The sequence below is a fragment of the Adiantum capillus-veneris genome, chromosome 1, assembly GCF_014529385.1.
Source record: "Adiantum capillus-veneris isolate H3 chromosome 1, ASM1452938v2, whole genome shotgun sequence".
Lineage (NCBI taxonomy): Eukaryota > Viridiplantae > Streptophyta > Polypodiopsida > Polypodiales > Pteridaceae > Adiantum > Adiantum capillus-veneris.
Window position 1 is genome coordinate 193,284,994 of NC_140931.1, and position 22,626 is coordinate 193,307,619.

Consider the following 22,626-nt stretch of genomic DNA (forward strand, 5'->3'; position numbering starts at 1 on the left):
TATGGAGAATCCCGAAAGGATTCTGATACCAGGTCAAGCGACTCGAGGGTGACTACCAGTGTTGTGAACACGGGACCAACAACCCCTGTGCGAACCGCTGGAGAAACTGATGCCCTTATAGACAAACTCCTTGAGCGTTTCAACAATGCTGCGTTGGCACCTCAACATGTGAGACAGCCACAATTACGCTTATGTAGCATCTGTGGAGGGAGTCATCCCACAACCCAGTGTCATGTGATGCAACCTCAGCCACATGACCAACCTAGACTGCGGCAGCAAAAGTGGTGTGAAATAGAACAAAAGTGGACAAATCATTCGACGGAAGAATGCTACCACCAAAGGGGATATGTGAGAGAAAGGCAGTACCAGCCAAACCCTGTGTACCAGCCACAACAAGGGCAAGCCATTCCTCCATATCAGATGAATAGGGCACCACCACCACCACCTAGATATGCCACAGGACATCCAGATGTTCAGCCAGGGCTGGAAAGAGCGAAACCTGTCCTAGGACATCAACCACCACTGCCAGGGGAAGCCCAGGCAACAGTCAGGTACGTGTATACAGATCAGCCAATAGAGGAAAGAGCCTTAGTGCCTACACCGCCCTACCACACGGACGAGAACTATGGATGTGGTCAAACTGTAGAACTCAGTACAGGAGGGGGGGAGATGTATGATCCATGGATGTTGAATCCTACCACCAGTTACATTCCACAACCAGACACTTCTATGATGTCTAACGAGGGAGTGACTGTGGGTCAAGGAACTTTGATGTTCATAGCTAATCAATAGGGAGGAATGAAGTCAAGATCTTATCCTCCAAGGCAAAATTTCACCCTGCAACCTCCTCAACAACCACCAAGACCATTGGGACCATGTTACCGGTGTGGTGGAGATCATTTGATGAACAGTTTTCCAGTGGGGGAACAGAGTATCAAACCTCAATGTAATCAATGCGGAATCACCCACTTGTATATCGACTGTCCAAACGAAACCAACAATAAAGGAAAAGAGACCATAAGTAAGATTGGAGTGATACCTTCTTCGAGTGGATCGGAGACTGAAGCGACTGTACTTGTCAAGGCAGTTACACGAGCTCAAGCTAAGGGGAAAGAAGGTGAGAAAAAGGATGAATGCCAAGAGAGAGCTAGTCAAAGGGTAGAAAGACATAAAATCCGCTCTTAGAAGAGAGCTAGAAATCATCATAAATACAAGACTATATATGCTTAGCTTGCAAAAGCTCAAGAGCAATTGCAACAACATCTTTCTAGAGTAGCATCTGATTCTAGGGAAGCAGAACCAAACAAGATAGACAACACGAACAGCTAGGAAAAGAAAGATAAGGAGAGCAATAGCCTAAGTTTAGGTGGATCAGTCCTGGTTGAGAAGGTGTGTGAACCCTTAGATGCTATAATAAAGCCTATGAAGCCAGGATAGAAACATATCAAACTCAATAAAATCAATGGCTGACTTATCCAAATGTGGAGCTGGAGAAACAGAGGTTCAAAATGTGCAAACAATTGATCCAAACATCTCAGGCATTATTAAAAAGCCTCCTGCGATGCCAGTTGAGGAAAGGATAAGTCAACAACCTCCATTTGACCTAAAATGTGATATACCTGAGGAGGTGAATGTTCCAGAAGCTAGCTTCAAGGAACCAAAAGAGAAATCTAATCCACAAGTAAAGATTGAAGAATCACGGGCTGAAGAAGAGAGCAAAAGACAAGAGTTGGACCATAGAGTGGCGGAAAATAGCACAGACAAATCCATCTATAACGAACCACCCATGGCACCTGAAGTCAGAGATGATTGGCCTCATAAATTGTGGGAGCTAATCAGAAACGCCAAAGATGGAAGCATGACACTCGATTCAGCTCCTCTAGAGGAAGTTGATGTAGAACGCCAGATGCCCGATCTAGATGCTGGGTCGATGTATGGAGACATACGGTCAGAAAAATCGACAGAGAGCATAGATGAAAATCTTAAGGAACTCCCTGCTTATCAAGGCGAATATGAAGCCAAGTCTGACATTATGATCCTTCCGTCTCAAAGAAATTCGTTCAAGCCAACCTTAGACTCTAACGCGCTTCATGAGTTGCTGTCCACGCAAGTGAGATGCACTTTAACGTTGGCAAAGCTGCTCAAGAAGTGAGCACATGCTTAGAGAAATTGGGTCTAAAGGATTCGCAAGGGACTCTTGAAGCAGAGTTGGGTGATGATCAAAAGTCAAAAGCTAGTGTCAAACCTGTACCAGTAAACAAAGTTGGAGATTACTGTGAAGGTGAGGAAGGAAACACGATGCTACCACTGAAGTTCAATGACGTCAAAACCATGGCAATTTTGGATAGTGGAGCAGGTGTAGCCATAGTCACAAAAGATCTTTGGGAGAAATGGGGAAAACCAGCACTCCGAAAGACCAGAATGAAGCTACAATTAGCCGATGGTTATGTCGAAAGACCCTTGGGAATATTGGAAAAAATCATCCTAACATCATGTGGTATAGAATATGAGCATACGTTCGGAGTAGTTGATTTCGGTGACAAGAATAACTATGAAGTTATTCTTGGAAGACCCTTCATGCGCCAGCTCATGATGATACAAGACTGGGGCTACAACTACCTATATCTTCGCCACATGGACAACATCACAAGGATAAACCTCGAAGATTACTCTTATCGTGATGTGCATCGAACACGTGTGGAGGATTTTGACTCAGCCACAGCAGCTAATTCCGAAATTCAAGCATTTTTGGTCGAAAAACCTCAACTATGGACGTGCGGAGCTTCAGACAATGGAAGCTTGGATAGAAATGAGTGCAAACTGGAAAGAAGTGTAGTGGATGATGCATATATTGCAGAGCCATTTCTAGAAGAATCCTTCGAGCCTTTGGAATGGATGCATATCTTAGCTACACTTGATGTACGCACTAACGAGACCACTCCCACAAAGTTTTGTGACAGTGAAGGTTTGGACTTAGTCCCCCTACGCATGCTAAAAGCACGTCACACAATAGACAAAGGCAATGAGGAGACTACAATGGTCAATGAAGTCGATGAGATAGAGAAGCAAGTCCAATGCCTGACAATTCAAGACGAAATCTCTATCAGGGACTTAACTCCTTGCTCTTCAACTCCAGAGACGATAGACAACACTGAGTCAAAAAAACGAAGGGATCCAACGAGAGTGCCTCTTCATAGAAGATGCAGATGACGAACACTCGAGTGGGAAGCATAGTGAGTCTGAGGATGAAATGAGGATTCCTTTGACGATACCTAGACCACCCCACTATAAATTGCAGCGCTACAAGAGGAAGATCCAGAGAAGATACAAGAAAACCAACCCGATGCCGGAGCTAGAAAGCGAATTACAGTTCTTAATGCTAGTCAAGGCTGAAGACTGCATTAAAGATGGGGTAACGGGGATGTATTTCAAAGAAAAAAAACGAAGAATGAAGAATAAGCCACCTAAAAAAGAACCTGAGGCTAAAAGCAATATTTCCGCTAAAAAAGCGCGACGTGAACGACGACGAGAGAATTTAGCCAAGAAAATCTTGCACACCAATGAAGAATGGACCACAGAGCTATCAAATAGCACAGAAGGAAGCAGTTCATTGCAGGATGGAATCAGTGTTCCTTCCCACTACAAGCGATATACTATTCAGGATAGGCGTATATGTTTGGAACAGCCTGTTCGAGAGAAGAAACAAGTCGGGACATCGTATGATGGTCCTGAAGAAGCGAAGAGAATTGATTTGGCAAACCCTGGAGAAGAGCCTAAACCTGCCTACATTGCCACGGATCTTACTCCAGAGGAAGAGTTAACATTAATCGATGCCCTTAAGGAGTATAGGGATGTTTTTGCTTGGTCTTACAAGGACTTGAAGGGTGTGGATCCTGTTATCTGTCAGCACACCATTCCCCTAAAAGCCGATGCAAAACCTAGCAGACAACGTCCATATACGTACAACGAAACCTTTTCTAGAAAGAAAAAGGAAGAGATAGACAAACTTATGGAAGCAAAATTCATCTATGAGATTGAACATACGGAATGGGTGTCACCTATTGTGGTTGTCCCCAAAAAGAATGGCAAGTTACGAGTATGTGTCAATCTTAAGAAAGTGAACGCTGCTACAATCAGGGATAACTATCCTGTTCCCATAACCAAACACATGCTAGAGAGAGTAGCAGGCAAAAGAGCGTATAGTTTTTTGGATGGATTCTCTGGTTACAATCAACTGGGGATCAAGCCAGAAGATCAACACAAAACCGCTTTTGCTACAAAATGGGGCATATATGCGTATAGAGTGATGCCATTTGGGCTCACCAATGCACCAACAACCTTCCAGAGACTGATGAGTCACGCATTCAAGGAGTATCTTCAAAATTTCTTTGAAATCTATATGGATGACCTGTGTGTTCATTCCGTTGCGAGAGATGAACATGTAGTTCACCTTAAGAAAGTCTTTGAAAAGTGTAGAACATATAGAATCTGCCTGAATCCTGAAAAATGCCTATTCATGGTTAGACAAGGGAAGATATTAGGGCACATAGTGTCAGAAAATGGGATATCCAAAGATCTTGAAAACATTAAAGTCATAATGGAATTACCCAGACCTACAAATGCCAAAGGCGTGCAAGATTTTATGGGCCATTGTGGATACTATCGCAGATTTATCTACATGTATGCTGTGATTGCACGACCTTTGTATGCCCTTATCACTGAATTCAAATGGACTGAAGAATGTGAGGAATCCTTTAGAAAGCTGAAGGAAGCACTGATCATGGCTCCTATCCTCAAGGCTCCAGATTGGACGAAATAATTCCATGTTCACATAGATGTTTTACCTATAGCGATTGGGTGTATCTTAGCTCAACCTGGTGACGGTAATATGTATTTTCCAATATCTTACGCTAGTAGACAGCTGAATAGTGCTGAGAAGAATTATACCACCACTGAAAGAGAAGGTTTGGGAATGATATACGCTATAAAGAAGTTCAGACACTATTTTCTAGCCAATCATTTCACCTTCTTTGTAGATCATCAAGCACTACTCTACTTGGTGAACAAACCATGCAATACGGGAAGAATCGTCAGATGGTTCATCATATTGCTAGAGTTTGACTTCACTGTAGTAGTTAAAAAAGGTACAACCCACCAACGAGCTGATCATCTGTCTCGAATCTTAAGCAGAGAGCCACCAATGGGGATTGATGATGATCTGCCTGACGCTTACCTTTTCAATATAGAAATGATTCCTCGATGGAGTCACAAAATCGTCCAAATCCTGTCTATCGGACAAGTTTCAGTAGGGCCTGAACGTTTGATGTCACAAGATGTGGTCTTTGAAAGCAAGAACTTCAAGCTGATTAGTGGGAAGATTGTATTGTCAAAATGCTGACGATATAATCCAATTATCCATTGAGCCAAATGAGATTCCACTATATCTGGCTGAAGCTCACACAGAGGTCATTGGAATACATCACGGATTCCACCAAACTTCCAGGAAGTTGAATCAACTTGGAGTGTATTGGCCGCATATGAAGAAGGATGTGCACAAGTACATTCAAGAATGTGCACGATGCAGAGCCAAACCACTGGTGGATCATGCCACCTTATACAAAGTGACCATAGCACCTAAATGGAGTCAGTATATAGTCGATTATCTTAAGGGGACTCCATTTCCCGAGAAAATGAGCAAGACAAGGGAACCAGCGATAATAAAGGAAGCAGAAATGTATCAACTGATTGGCAATAAATTGTATAAACAAAACAAAGACAATCACTTGAGGCTATGTGCAGCGGAAAGAGAATACATGCCAATCCTACAGGAAGCACATGCAGGGTAGGTTGGTGGCCATTTCTCAGCAGAACGCACTGCGCAATTGATTATGTTTGCATGGATATGGTGGCCGACACTCCTTCAAGACACAGAGATGTATCTCAAGCGATGTGACGACTGCCAACGTGCAAAAGTTCCTATGCGAAAGGTGGCATATGCCTCTTAGACCTATGCTAGGAACTAGAGCATTTGCAAATGGGGAATTGATTTCGTGGGTCCGATCACACCGGCCTATAGGAGTCACGCTGACTACATCATTGTGGCTACAGATTACTTAACAAAATGGGTTGAAGCAAAATCCACAACTAAAAATGATGCACGCACCACCGCTCAGTTTCTATATGAAGAAATTTTCACCAGATATGGGCTACCCATAGAAATAGTCAGTGATCGAGGAACCCACTTTGTCAATGAAGTGATTGAATACTTGCTTGACGAGTTCCTTGTCATACATAAGAAGTCAGCTCCATATCACCTGCAAGCCAATGGCTTAGCGGAGAGCACAAACAAAGTCTTATGCACAGTGCTCACAAAAGTAGTGAATAACAATAGGACTGATTGGGACCAGAAATTGCACGCTGCAATTTGGGCATATAGAGTGGCCTATAAGAGTGTCCTAAATACAACACCATACAATATGGTGTATGGTCTTAATGCAATATTGCCAATGGAATTCCTAATTCCTACTTTAAGAGTGGCACAAGCTATTGATGAGCTCTAAGAAGGGTTGAAATTCTTCAAAGCTAAGGCGATAAACAGAAATCTCTAGAACTTCATTTTCTGGATCCAAAAGAGCAACCACGTCCCAAGTGATAAATTGCACTTGTTCTACAATTCCCAACGCACAAGCGGTTTGTATAAAAACTAGATCTTCATGCTCGTCGAAGGCCGTGAGAAAGTAGCAATTGACTAGGAGCTCCTTTCCTTCGAGTTCCACACAGTCGGAGTGAGGCAACCTTCTCAAAATTTCATAAAGAACATCCTCATCAAGTCCAATCAAGTTTGCAAGATTTAAAGACTCCACTTGTGCTACAAAATTCCTGGACAAAAACTCCTTAGGATTATGGTTAAATCATTCAAAAGCATAAAGAGATTTACAATGTCTCTATGAACAAAGTGTCATAGAAAGTAGAGAAGGATGAGAATTTATACAAATTTGCAATCTTCTCTATGCTCTCTTTATTAAGACAAGCTCTGAATAGCTCCCTATCTCCTTTGTTGAAAGCGAAAGGAAGACTATTAATAAGACGCAAATGAGGGAAAAATTCACCAAATGTGAGTCTATGAAGCATGAACTCTGGCCATAAGTTTCCTGAAGAGTCTTCCTCAACGGTGAAATGCACTCGCCAAACGCCAAATTTCACTCTATTTACCAATCTTAGGGCACACACTAGTTGGATGAATGTGCGGGCTTCCTTAGTGCCCAACAACAAGAGGAAAATGGAATCCACGCGTAGGACCTTCCGTCTTAACTTCACCACCCTCTTGTTATGAGGGAGACGCCTTACTACTTGCTCCTGCAACTCAATTGGTAATAGAGCTAGATCTCTAAGGATTGAACTTTCACTGTACACACATTCCCAGTTAGAACAAATGATCGTTTTTTGTTTCTTGTAACAACTTGGACAAAGAAAAAACAAACATACACACTATTTTGCCAGGCTGCACCTCATTTTGCCAGGCTGCACATCAAAAGAAGTGTGGTAGTTGATGAGAGGTAAAATGGCAGGGTTTGGTGATGCAAGAATTTCTCCTACTCTTTGGGCACCAAACATGAACACCATACGTTGTTGAAAATGGATTTTCCTACTAATTACAATGTTTATTCTAATGTGTGGAGTGAAATGGAAGGGGAAAACCTCTATTCCTGGGCCATTATCCATGGTCTATGCATGACCTAATTCTTAAAACAAAACAAAAATATAGACATCCAAACTAAGGTCGTACCTAATGAGAGGCAAAATAAAAGGATTTACTGAAGCGTTTATCTCGGCCAACCTAAGAGGACCTAAAATTCTACGAATGACACGTTGAAATTGCAACTTAGTACTAACAATTATGTGTACCTTTTGCCTTGCAATGGGAATGAAGGGATCATACAAATTTTCGTGATTCATGCAAACTACTTGACTATGCTAAAGGTTGATTCTACACAAAAATACACAAGCCGTTCCTCAGTGGGGGCACCAATTTGAGGCGGTCCGGGGCGGGCAACAAGAAGAGCAACCTCTAGACACCCTTCAAGGCTCCCGTGCTGCTCAATGGGGCTGGGGCACAACACAACACAAAACAAAACAACAAACCCACAGCCAAATCCCAACTACACAAGGGGCACCACCTAGTTTAAGAGCGAACTAGGACGCAAAAGAGGAGAATCGTTAGAGCAACCCACAAACAAGCAAGGAATTTACACTAACCCTAACACCAATGGAACACTCTCACACACTAAAACACGAGAGAGAGAGAGAGAGAGAGAGAGAGAGAGAGAGAGAGAGAGAGAGAGAGAGAGAGAGAGAGAGAGAGAGATGGTGCTCGGGCTGCTTTGAAGTGTATCGTTAATGATCAAGCAAACATAAATATATATGTGTAAGAAAGAGAGAAAAAGGGGGAGAGGGTGCTTGTTGCATTAATACCTTCTTACAAATCTGTCATGACAAATCAAAGTGAGATTAGTATTTGTTCAACATAGCTTGCGTAAATTTCACCACAACGCATCACAAGAAAAAACCACCCCAATCACTGTCTTAAGGCCAGGGGAGTCCTCTCCACCCTGTCGCCCTCTTACAGTATGTGGGATTTATGGCTAGATTGATGACAACACCAGAGACAAGCTATCAAGAACTTAACAAAAAACACCAAGACACTTACGCATCATTGTTGTCCATTACTTCACATTGGAAGGGAGACAAAGTATCCAAGCTTAGTCCAAATCCACCCTCCTTGATTCAGCAAATGTTGGGCTTACACTAGTAGGAGAAATGATAGATTTCCCACTCTCAATTGAGTGATCACTCTCTCTCTTACAATGGCATAGAGTTCCCTTGCTAATCTCCTATTACAACACATGCACATGCACAAGATAATGAGCTTCCACTCAAGAGCTCCTTCTAGAGAGGTTGAGCTTGGCTTCTCAAGCTATAGCATAGTGCTCTTTCTTCTCCCCTTTTTGTGCTAGCTACACCCTCCTTTTATAGCAATTTTGAAGGCTAGGGTTACTCCTCTAACCATGATTGGGTTAGATTTTCAGCAATTTATCTAATTTCTTTTGCTTGGAATTATCAAGAAGTTGGTGGGGAAAGAGAGAGGAGAGAAATGGAGGTGATAGGACTTTTCATAGTGGGTTAGTGTTAGTAGAGTTAGTATTAATTTACAAATGGAATTGGATATTTACAATGGGAGTATCCATGTAGGATACAAATAAGGAAGAAAAACTCTTAAGAGGTAAGAAAATGTGGATTTCTTACAAGGTTGATGCTCCAATTGTCTTGAGTAGGGCCAATTTTGACGCTTGTTGACGGTCCACTAGCTTTGACGGTACATTTTTTCTCCACTCTTGACCTTCCTTGAGAGACAAGGTAATTGAAGCTGAGTAATCAACCACCATGATGCTGTCTTTTAAGAGAAGAGGCTGAATTTTGTGGTTTTTTTGATAGATATGGGTAAATTGGAGGAGGAAAAATGAGACTAGGTGGTCAATTTTGGAATGGAATTGTGTGTGGGAGGTATGAGTTCACCATGGTTTCTCTTATTCTTCAAGGTTGAGGAGAAGGTGAGTAGGGTGCAGAGAGGAGTGGTGAGAGAGGTGGGGATGATGAGTGGAGAAGTGTGTGTGAAAGAGGAAAATGATAAAGTGGAAGAGAGAGTGTGGCTGCAGAGCATGGGAAAACTGGGGTCCACTAATAAAATCATAGCTCACAACTCGTAGCTCAAAAAAATATGAAAAAATTTGAGGCAAAAGTTCAGCCCACGAGCTACAACTTTTGTTTGTATCACCTTTTCAAATTCGGAGAGCAAAAGATATTTAAAAATTCAGCAAAACCGACCTTTTTTTTCCACTGCACAAGGTCCTTGTGGGGTCCTTCTTTGGATGATTCTTTTGAATACCTCCAAGAGTGAGCCCTCCATAGTGCATGTATGCATGCCACCTACCCTTGACCTTATTTGGTAGGTCTATAATTGAAGATATTGTTGAGATTATGATATAAGTGAATAGTACAACTAAGAAAATCAAATATTGAGGGGTCTAAAAAATATGTACATGTCAAATATAAATAATATAAGTGGAAAAAATATAAAGGGGTCAAAAGAAATCTCTCTCATTATGAGGCTACCATAAAAAGATAAATATTTTTGGTGTTCTAAAAAAAACAAAATAGATGTAGGAAGGGAAAAATCACAATAGTGAAAAAATATACACATAAATAAAACTAGTTTTTTTGGATTTTTGTTGGGATGGAGTTACACCAAAAATAAGAGAAGCTTACATGAAAATATTTCTATATGGAATAAAGAGTATGAAAAATGGTAAGAAAAATTGTGGTAATGGTGAGGCAATGTACAGAGCATAAATAACACACACCTAGGTAGAAATATTTAAATAAATACCAAAATAATTATGAAAAAAATCCTTTTATTCAGGCCCTATATAAAATGAAATATTTACACACAAATGGGCCATAATATACTTATAATTTTTATTTTTTTTATTTTTTTGGCTCAACTAGCCCAGTGACTAGCTAGCTGAGGGTTTTAAAGGAAATATGGGGAAAGTTCCCTAACTCACATACGCCTATATATAGTGAAATGGTAGGGATAGCCACAGTGTTTGGGTGATTTTGGTAGGGTGAGGTAACTCACTGTGACAATTACAAAGAGCCGAAAAACGGCTATCAATGGTAGATAAGTTGAAAGTAGATTTTTAAGGAAGGAGAGAGAGAGAGAGAGAGAGAGAGAGAGAGAGAGAGAGAGAGAGAGAGAGAGAGAGAGAGAGAGTTACTATGCACATGTCTTGAGGTGAGGTGTCTTTTATGGTTAGGTCAATGGATATTTTGTATTAGTATGTTAGTGGTTAGTGTTAGTAATCACTAGAAAGTTAATGATATATTTACAATGGGTAGAATGGGATGGATGGTTGAATGAAGTGAGGAAATCCTTGTGATGGTGAAGCTTGAAGAAGTTTTTGATTTACTTGTGTAGGTTCTCAAAATGACTATCGATCTTATTCTTCGTCTTCTCTTCTTTACACCACCGCCGCGAAGGTTGATTATCGCGATTAAAATGGCAATTCAGTTGATGACATCTCTTAATTTGCAGAGGTTAAGCATGGTTTACATGCTGAATTTTATGTATATAGAGAAGGGGTAAGATGGAATTGTACTTTGGAAGTAATAGAGAGAGGCATAGAAGTGGTGTATGTACATGGAGAGCTCATATGAGAGCTATGGGAGTAAGAGGGGAGGTTAATGGTGAAGGAAGTGAGAGAAACTATGGAAGGTGTAAGTTTGAGTGAGAAATTGAGAGGAATGAGTGTGTGTGTGTGTGTGTGTGTGTGTGTGTGTGTAGAAATGTGGGAAGGGATGAGAGAAGAATATGGGCTACTTGTGAGAAAAGTGGGCAGACTGGGTCCACTCAAAAAATCATAGCTCACTAGTGGTTGCTCCAAAAATCACCAAAATGTTTTAGATAATTATGCAACTCTTGGTCCACATTTTCTTCTTTGAGTACCGCTTCAAATTTGGAGTGGAGATGGATATATAAAATCCCACCAAGATACCTATTTTTCTTCACAAAAAAGTCTTCAGTGGCCCCCCTTTTGTTGAATTTGCATATGGCTCCAAAGGTGAGCCCCTCCTTGCATGAGAGCATGACCTAATTGATTCTTAGGGGTTTGAAAATATGCATGGTTATGGATTATGCATAAATATAATACATGGATATGATGGAAAAAAACAGGCTAGTATATATAAACTATTCATGGAATCTAGAATAGTGTCAGCTATATATAAATATAAAATGGAAAAAAGAGATATATGAAAATATAAGGAACCAAATGAGGGGACCCTCATTTATTTTTGGTATACTTCATGAGGAAAGGGCTGAAAATGAGCAAGCTAGAGGTATGGCAAAATGGTTGGTGCATACATTGCATGACAGCAAATTGGATGTACCTTTGTCTAGTCATACTCGTTCAGTCTCTCGCCATGCATCTTATGCATCGGATTGTTATGCTTTGGCCTTGTCTAGCTTACATGATGTTGAGGAACCTCTGTCTTTTGATGAAGCACATAATTCAAAAAATTGGATGGTTGCCATGCAATCAAAATATGATGCACTTATAGAAAATGACACATGGACTTTATGTGATTCGCCTCCTCGCAAAAAGGCCAATGGACAGGTCATGAGCTATACAATGCCTAGATGACCTAGAGAAACTTGATGAAACAAGAATGAAAGCTGTCATAGGCATCTACGCGCAAAAGCGCAGAATGAAGGAGTTCCATGACAAGCACCTGATAATGAAAGAATTTCAGAAAGGTGATTATGTGCTTGTCTACAAACTCAAACAAAAAACCAAGAAATTGAAGAAGCGAGGCATGGGACCCTATTTGATTACAGATATATCATCTAGCGGGGCCATCAAACTTGCCACATTAGAGGGAGAGGAGATGCCTAACTGGATTAGTGGATGCAGGTTAAAGAAATATAATCTCCCGCTAACTCCAGAAATGCTTGAAAGGGTGCATGCAGCTGGTTGTCGAAAAGCTACAGCCAAATTTATCAAAGAAGAAGCTCAAGAAGAAGCACGGCTTCGACAACTCAAACGAAATCAGCAGCAATAGGGATTCAACAAGAAAAAGTGGACTTGTATATATCAGATTACTCCTTTTGATCTGGATGATGAAGATGTTGATCCTTGCATTCCGATTGAAGTGACCCTGGATAAATTTCCAACCTATACCTTAGTGGATTCAGGAGCTCATTACAACTACATCACATACAGTTTCTTTAATCAGCTGATAGGTGTTCAGTTAGCGTCGTAATTTCGCTGCTGTGAAGCCTTCAATAATGAAATTATCATAACCAAAGGCTGGGCAGAGATACCCTTGTATATCAATGGCCTGCTGTGCACTCATCAATTTCATGTGTGCGATGTTCAAGATGATTATTCCCCCATCATATTTTGTACAACCTGGCAAAGGAGATACAACGCTTATTTGCACTAGTCAGGTAACCAAATGTACTTTCAAGCAGAGGGAAAGGTCAGCAAAGTGTTGTTTGCAAGCGAGGAGGAGGTCCCTCATCAGAAACTACGAGAAAACAATCAAAAATTCCTTCCTCCACCACCTGCACCTATTTCAGCAACTATACAACCATCACAGCCAAAGGAAACTGCTGATGCTGCATGTCAGGTCAGCATTGAAGAACCGGTGTCACAACCTGCACTTCCTCACACCAAAAAAAGGCATCAACATAAATCCGGAATTCCACAGTTACCTCGCCCAACATACAAGCAAGTTTGGCGGCCAAAACAATCAAATCCACAATCTCCACCACCAAAGCCTAGCCAACAACTTGTCTGTAGAGCGAAGCCACCACTAGTGCCCAACACATCGACAACATCCAACAAATATAGGTGGACTCCAATCAAACCTGCTAATGTCATTACTCCTATACAAAAAACCAAGCAGGTTTGGCGGCCCAAGCAACCCAAGCCAACAGTTGCTCAACCCCCGCTGCCAAAAGGCAACCACACGGCAATCACAGCTACTCGAAAATCCAAACAGTACACCCGAGCCCACCCACCGCCCAGGCAAATCAAACCCAAAAGTCCTATTCACTACAAACAAGTTTGGGTTCCTAAACAGCCCACCAAAATTGCCGTCTCATATAAATGGCAACCCAAACGAAATATTCCAAACCCGAAACCGGCTACATCAAGGTTGCAATGGCAACTTAAAAAACATCAACAGGTAATCAACACGTCAACATTGGTCAAACCACCACCAGTTATGACCATGTCCGAGAAACTTAGTCTCTTGAAAGCATTCTACCACTTGGAAACCTCACCAGCAGATGCCCTTAAGAAATCTGCTTAAGACCCTCATCTTGCACAGCATTAATTTTTCCATGCACTGACCGAGTATGCATGCATAGGGCTAATTACATGGCCTTGCATAGGCACCAATGTTTTACCCATGCACAACACCACTAGTATGACACAATGTCGTCCAGGAGGACTCCAGATAGGCGGGGGGGAGGCATTCCAAATGCGGACCCAAAATGATGATAGGGCAGTGTATTCAAATGTTTTTTGACTTATTTTGTGTTTTATTGCGAATTTTCTTGACCAACTGTGCATTTTCTGCCCTGAATAGTGGTAAAAAAGAGGAAACTGCCAGATATATACCCCTAGGTGTGTGTAAATATGTACAAAATTTAGTTTTTAGCTATCTTAAATAAATACGAGATATCGGGACATCCTATGATTTTTCGGATAGTTTTTGGAGTGATTTGCTATTTCTTTGCTATTTTTCTCTTTTTATTTTCTAATAAATAGTAATAAGCCGCCAAAAATAAAACAGAGATACAAGAAATGTTTCCTAATATTAGGAAACCAGCAAGAATTTTCAGAATGGATTTCCAATGTCAACATGTCAGGTTGCGGAAAATGACAGAAACCATATTTTTAATGCGGAAAGGCTCAAAGTGCAAAAGTGATGGAATTTGGCCATACGGTGTCCAAATCGCAAAATTTTTTATCCGTAGGTCATCTAACATGTGATTTGGGACTAACCATGGGTGTGGTTGCACTTGCACATCCTAAGCCCCAGGTATGTATACCCCAAGCCCTCATTTCTAAGCTCATTTGCTACTTGTCCTTGTGAAAGAGAGCTTGAGAGAGCATATTGCTACTTGCTTCCACCTGCCACCTGCTTCCACATTGCAGTCATGGCTACCATGAGGGGTAAGTACGAATACTATCAAGTCATTTAATGCTTGTTTGACTCATTTACAAGCACGTTACAAGCACACACAGGGCTGGGAAGGCACAATCCCGTAGAAAACACAACAGACTCTAGAGACCACCAAAGGTTACAGGACTTCACAGAGACCTCAGAGATAGGTCTAATAACAATGCCACATAGGCATATGCTAACCCGGAAGGCCGAGACGAACACGGAGTCAACAGATGGCTTTGGGAGTCTGGGAAGACACCACACCCAATGTGGGTGTCAAAAATGACAAGTGACCACACCAAAAGGGTGTATAGGGCCTAGCTACAATGTCCCAACACAAAAATCCAATTGCATGTCACTCCTGTGATCCCCCAGACAGTAAGCGCTCTTACTGTCTCTAAGGGATTTTTGGCCAATTTCTCAACTTTGAGCACATATGCACCTCAAAATACATCAATATACATGCATTTGACTCACAAAATCACAAAAGCCCCATCCTTAGACCAAAATCCAAGCTCATCAGTCTGCCAACATCAATCCTGGTGAAGAAACCATGATACTCAATTCCAAGTTGAGAGCCAAGCTCCACAATTGCTTCTTAGAGCCTCTATGAGCCATCCATAAAGCTACATTCTCAAAAAGTTCAAAAAATGCTCAAGAGACAGTAAGCGCTCTTACCAAAGTTTCTAGATAGCTGCTATACATCACCATGATTACATTGGCTAAGCCTCCTACCAAGTAAAAATGCAAAAACCATCACTTAGCCATTTCAGTCACCAGGTAGCCAACTCTGGACCTACTGTTGCCAAGGAGCATCACACTATCAAAGTCATCACATAAAAAATCATCAAATGATGCCTTCCAGCTAACCCTGGCATTACAGATCAAAAAACCAGCTCCATATCACTCTGGAGATAGTAAGCGCTCTTACTGTCTCAATGCCTAGAAGTTCACTTGCACCCCATCAAAAGCTGTATCTAGCCTCATTGCACAACGTTTGTGAAACCACAAGCACTATGCATCAAAATTTCACTAAGTTACTTATTTATACAGCTCACCTACCATCTGGGGTTTGCCATATCTCATGGTATATTGCTCCATATTACACCAAAATTGGGGAGTACACTCCACATGCATTGTATTACATTCCTATGCACTCATTGTCACCTCAAAGTGCCAAAAACACCTACTGGAGACAGTAAACACGCTCACTGTCTGGTGTTGCTAAATTGTCAGTTTTAGTGTTTTGGGCTTGCAAGCATGCTTTATACATATATTTTGAGTGTTACTTGCATTTGATGATCATCAAAGATTCAGTTGAAGCTCCTATCCAGCACTCTGACTAGACACTGACAACTTTCAAGTTGGTGGTATGCTTACAGGGAAAATGCAAGAAGGAAAGAGTCCAACCAAGAGACCCAGAAGAAAGTCCATCAAGCAAGAATTAGAAGAGATGCCCCCTTATACTATCCTGAAGAGGAAAATGAAGGAATCAACCACCTACCTAAAGAGAGAGATTTTGGAAGCACACAGTGCAACCATATATGAGGGAATATTCAGAACCCCAGACAACCAACTGGTGGATGTCCCCCTAACCCCAAGATAAGTCTACGGGCTCACCAGCCAGCACCAAGATGACTTGGAAAAAGTGGATCTGCATAGATATTTTGAAATGGAGCCGTGCAGAGTAGATTTACAGAGAGCTTATGAGCTTCTGCACACATTTCAAGCAGATGGCATTGCCCATATCACCAATATGGCCAATGAAAAAGTCCAAGTACACATAAGCCAAGAAGTTATTGTAGCTACACTGAACCTGTCAAACACGGGGATGCCAATGAGGGCTCGACATGAAAGAGAGACAAATACATTTGTAAAGTGGGATTCAGCCACTACATTTGATAGCATTATCTGCCAGAGGGCTCGGCTCCCCACCCGGATTTATCAGCACTTCTTCCATATTACAGATAAAAGACCGCCCCGCTTCACCACCCCCAACCATGCAGTGGCTACTACATTCTCATGGGCTTGCCAACAACATGGCCCTATGTATATATATGATCCATAGTACATTCATTATAATCTCCTTCACCTCCGAAGAAAGGGGTCTGTGAAATATTTAGCTGCACCCGAAGTTCTGACAAGAATTGCATATGAGGCCATTGGGGCCACAACTCAGCTACCACCTGCTCCCTCCCAACAAGATTGGTTACAAGATATTGATTCCTCTGGCGACAAGCCACCCAAGCCGAAGGCTAAGCCAGTGAGGGCACGATTAAGAAGGAGGTTAGTAATAGTGCAAGAAGAGGAGGAGGAAGAAGAGGAAACACATCATGAAGCCTCACAACCAAAAAGTGATTTCGAAGAGGAAGAACAAGCGGGAACCTCTTCTAAACCACAACCAACACAAGCATCAGAGCCGGAGACTGAGGGAGAGGAAGAAGAACACACCCCATTGATGACAAGGAAAAGGAAAATACCTCCCACAGCTCCAGTACAAGAGGATCCACTACAAAAGAAGGCTCACCTTGAACGCCTAAAAGAAGCATACAAGAAGCAACGGGTAGTAGCCGGTGACCTTGAGGAGCAGTGGAATCCACGAGAACCGCGCGTCAAAAAGCCCTCAGTCACCATGGCCGAAGAGGACCTCCTTCTCAAATCATATCTAAAGGAAGAGGAGGAAAGACTTACCAAAGAGAAGATGGAAAGAATGGAGGGCTCAGCAGCATATGAACCACTTGTAATAGAACAACAGCCTCCATATCCTCCTCCACAACCTGAAGAGCCACACATCTCAGAAGCACAACCTGCACAAGAAACACAAACAGAGCCTGAGATAGCTAAAGACGAAGCTCAGAAGCAAAAGCAAGATTCAACTCAATTGAGTGGAGAAATTGCGGCAAGAAAGGTATCTATCTCTGTAACAAGAACTCACATACTAAGTCAACAATATGCAGGACTTGAAGGAGAGGGAGAGCCCGAGGTCCAAAGTGCTGCAATTATTGTCAACCTCAAAGATGATGAAGCGGCTCCGCCTCCAAAGGAAGAAACTGTCAAGCTTGCTATGCCAGAGAAGCAAAAAAAAGCTGAAAGTCTAGATCACACACCAATAGCTGAATCATCAAAGGCACGAGAAGACACTGCTGCAGTACCACTTATATTCCACACTCCTCCAGCAGTAGTCCCACCGCTGATGCAGACCTTTGGTCAAGGCTTGGGCTTCTTTGCTTCTTAGATTACAATGATGACCGAAGGAATGAAGCATCAGGCTAGGCAGCTCAAGCAAGAAACAGCTACAAAGAGCTTGCAGCTTGAAAAGGCACTCCAAGAAGTAGCTCAACTGAAAGAACAGCTAACCATCACTAATGAGGAGCTAAGAAAACTACATACTCAGTTTACAGCAGAAAAAGAGCGGCATCAGAAAGCAAGACACGAGTATAGTGGACTCAAATTTATGTATGATCTCGGAACGGATCACATCACTTCCTTAAAGGCCCAAGTCCAGCTTCAAAGTGAACTCATCGACAAGCTCAAAGGCTATGCAACAGCCGAGGCCACCTCCTCCTCAGCTCAAATAGCTATGCAAGAAAAAGACCAGAAGATAGAAGAGCTCGAGAAGAAGCTGAGGATGGAAGCCTTCCAGAGAGAAGAGCTAGTAACTCAATCTATGGTACAAAAAGACCAAATCCTTCTAGAAAATGCAAATTTAAAGCAAAAGTTGGCACTCTTAAAAGCTTCAAGTTCACGGCCAAATATAGCGCCTACATCTACCAGGCCTGAAGCTAGGCCACTAGAGACAGAAGGGACTGTACAGCAAGAGATGCCTCCAGAGGAACCAATATCTGCACCTGTTACAGAGCCAAAGCCTACTACAGCTGAAGCAGCAGACAAAGAGCTTACATTGAATGAATTGGCACAACTGCAGTTAAGAGAGCGCATGGAGACCCTCCATGAGAGGTATCATTGGAAGAGCCTAAGCTGGGAGAAGCGTATACTACACTCTACAAATGTCGCTCACCTGACTCCCCATCAGATAAATGAAGCTTGGTATGTGCGCATGCTTCCCTTTCCACTAATGAAGTTTGAATCTCTTGATTTCAAGCAGAGTATATTAGCTGAGCTGAAAAGGACGGCAGAGGAGCAGCAGGTGCCGGAGAAAAGTCGTGAACCTACATGGCGACAGAGATGGATTAATAAGCATCCAAAATTTCTTATCCATCAAGTCCACGCACCTAGATACATTAAAGAAGATCCTACAGTCTGCCCCTATCCGCGAGTATACACATGGCAAGAGTTTGAGCACCTTCAGAAGGAGCATCCCACTTGGATGAACTATCCACTACTGTCAGCTCCTAAGCCAGGTGACTACCTTACAGAAGAATATATGATAAGATCATTGACTGAAGTTGAGGAAATGTACAGAGGTCTCCCAGACCTATCTACAGGCATGCTAAGGAAAATATGTCGGATGCTACTAACCTGTATACAGGTATACCACCAGACGGAGTTAACCGACACTCCTTGGTTGGGTTTTTTGGAGGGTACAAGAGGCCTATACTATGATCTATCCGGCCAACCAGATGAAGTCATTTTGCATGGACTTTTTGCTCGTCTAATGTTTCTGCCCAACTACTACCTCCAAACATTCGAAGAGGCTTTCTACACCGGCTTCTTCTCCTATAATTCAAAGATCTCCAACATCGAAGTCGCGGACCTTAGAGCAAGATATTTAAGTTATACAGCAATTGAGTTGAAGCATGGGATCCAGAATATCCCACTATCAGCAATTGAAAAGGAGAAGAAGGCCCAGTTCAAAGCGGCCCTTAAGCTTATGGCAGGGTGCAGATTAGAAAGATGTCCACTCAATTGGGCAGATGAAACGCCAAGCGCTTAACAGACTCCACAACAAACCCATGTGGAGGAAGACTTGGTTTAGGAGGGGGGAGTGTTGCAGGTCAGCAACGGTGGATAGCGGCCACCACTACATCAAGTCAAATCCCCGCCTTTTTGTATTATTTTCTGCTCTGAAGACGAACTTGTAATATTTTTGCTATTCAAATGTAAAGGGTTTATCTTCTGGGGCCATGGGCTTCCAAGTTGTATTGATTCCCAACTCAAGCACACAATTGATTATTGAGCCATGTATCTATGGGAAACCCTCCTCCCACAAGACCTAAGTATAAAGGTCAAAATGAAGGGTTTTGTAGGATGATTTGATGAGTTAAAAAAACTCTCTCTGCGAGCAGCTTATCTTTTTTTTTTTTTGTGAATCTTCTTTGATTGCTATCTTGTGCTGCACGAGTCGCATTGCAGAACCGAGACCACAGGCGCGTTCAGCTCATCCATCTCTTCGATTCAACGCCAACCATTGGCCACGAGACGCTACTTCACGAGAAGCGACCTACGGACTTACAGGTGAGTTTTAGGGAGTTTAGGATAGATTTCAGCGAAACCAACCATAGAGTAGGGTAGCTCTCCCTTAGACGCAACTGTAGAGACCATCTGGGACCGTTTTCGACAACTTCCATTTTGTTGTCAGACAGTAAGCGTGTTTTTTGCCAGGGTGCAAAATTCAGGTTTGAGGGTCTAGGTAGCTTGGGGATATGTAGGAAATTGCCTACGGTGAGTTTCATGTCAAACCGAGGTCATTAGCCCAAGGTTTAGCTTAGTTTCATGACATAGGAGGTTCTTGGCAGATTTGGGTATTCCCGCACACACAGGACTTAGAGATCTTAGATGACCATTCCATAGGTATTCGACAAGAGGTTGACACCCTCTTGGCGCGCCTCCATGCCCTAATCGGGTCAGTGACGTCCCTAGTTGACATATTTATGTGTTGAGTAGGTTCTCGCTTGCTACAAGCGACACTCGAAAAACAGTGTGTAATAAGAGGCCAATCTCCCTATCTATGCTATTATGTCATATTATTTCTTGCAGTATGAGTGCTATATAGCACAACTATGTGTAATAATAGCCCGATGGTCCTGTCTATGCTATTATGTGTGCCATGTAGCAGGACTCTATCAGAGTATGACACCTTCATATCACCAAAATAAAATTACATCATTCAATCATTAAGTTTAGAGAACTTTGAACATGTCAGTTTTTTGTATACTTATTGCAAGTACATTCAGTGCGCAAAATGCTGTATACATGATTCCATAATCACAATCAAACTTCCCTACATACTTCTCGTTGACTTCTATAGTGGCTGATGACACGAGCAGATAATATGTTCGAAGGATTTTCAAACTGGTTCATCTTTGCATAAGCATTAGGGTTGGGTGAGACTGTCCACTTGACTAACCAAGGGAACAATGTGCTAACCAGGTAAATTGGGTTATGACAAATCTCTGTTGGTTCAAATGAAGCAGGACAGATCCAAGTCCTGGGAGGGTTGAGTAGACACTTGTAGAGTGTGTCATCCACCACCAATGTATTATCAGAGTTGAACTTAGGATAGTGCTTCCAAAAGTCTTCCAAACACTTGAAAAATATGGGCTTTGTGTTATCTCTACATGGAGGGATCCCAGGAACTTCATTTAGCTTGAAGCTCGCCTCTCTACATCCCTCTTGACCGATATTATAGAGGAAAAAAAAAAAATTCAGCCTAGGAAAGCATGCACTCAAAGCCAGTTCTAGATTGTCCTGGGTCATGCAGCTCCATAGTGCCACTTGTGCTCTTTGCAGCAGTGCATGCAAAAATATTGATGCATTGGGCCTGACCACATATTCAAATTGCATCTTTCCTGTAGCATTTGGCCCAGTGACTACCTAATACCTTGATCTTGCCCAATTAGGAGTACTGCTTCTCATTATTCCTTTGTAGAAGGAGACCTTATACCTCCTTATGAGAAGCCCATTCACATCCAGTATCATGCATAAATTGTCCCTTCTCTTCTTGTCCTCAAAAGACGCAGGAGGCAGTGCAACAATCTATACTGGCATTACCACAAGACACTCTGGCCTCTCTTGCCTCTCATATTCATGTCCATTTTTGGCCTCTTTATCAACATTCTTTGTTCCTGTCTCATTTGTATATGTAGCAGCCGCTCGACCCATAGGGACCTCTAGACTTTTACCTTTGGTATTCCCAACAGTGGGATCTGTACAAGACTCAGTTGTATCATGTGTAGCTGCCTCTTTTGTTTCCACACCAGCCATCAAATGTTCTCCCATTGCCTCTCCCTATTGAGTTGATCTGTCAGTGGGCACATCCGTGCCTTTCCCTGCCTCATTGTTTTGCTCTATACATGCCTCAGTTTTATTATGTGTATTTGCCTCTTTCATGTCCGTAGCAACCACGACAACTTCTCTCATTGCCTCTCTCGATTGAACTGCTCTGTCACCTGCCTCAGCTGTGTCGGCAGAAGCCGCGACATCACCGTTACCCACTGCTGAGCCTATTCCAGGTACTCTCTTAGTGAGGTCCTCTTCACCCAAGCCTCCCATATCTTCAACAGTGGCATATGTACCATTTGCCTCCTATGCATCAACAATGTCATCAACTACATCACTTAGACAGACCACCTCGGCTTGGGTTGTGACATCACTTGCACCCACTGCCTCACTTGTTTCAGCTTCTCTCTCAATGAGTACCTCCTCACCCATGCCTCTGGTATCCTCAACAGTGGCATCTGTACCCATAGCCACAACTGCATCAAGAAGGGCATCTATGATAGCATGAGCATCTGTGCTAGCATAAACTTCCATAGCATCCACAATGTCATTTGTGCAGGCATAAACTACCGTAGCATCAGCAATGGCATCTGTGCAGGCATCAACTGTGGTAGCATCATCAATGGCATCTGTGCCAGATTCAACAGTGGC

The 22,626-nt window shown here is 42.3% G+C and overlaps 2 pseudogenes; both read left to right on the forward strand.

Moving 5' to 3' along the window:
- Positions 1-5,200: 5,200 nt before the first annotated feature.
- LOC147466232 (uncharacterized) lies at positions 5,201-13,438 on the forward strand (annotated as a pseudogene).
- A 3,990-nt stretch (positions 13,439-17,428) lies between these two features.
- On the forward strand, positions 17,429-19,690 carry LOC147466233 (uncharacterized; annotated as a pseudogene).
- Positions 19,691-22,626: the final 2,936 nt, after the last annotated feature.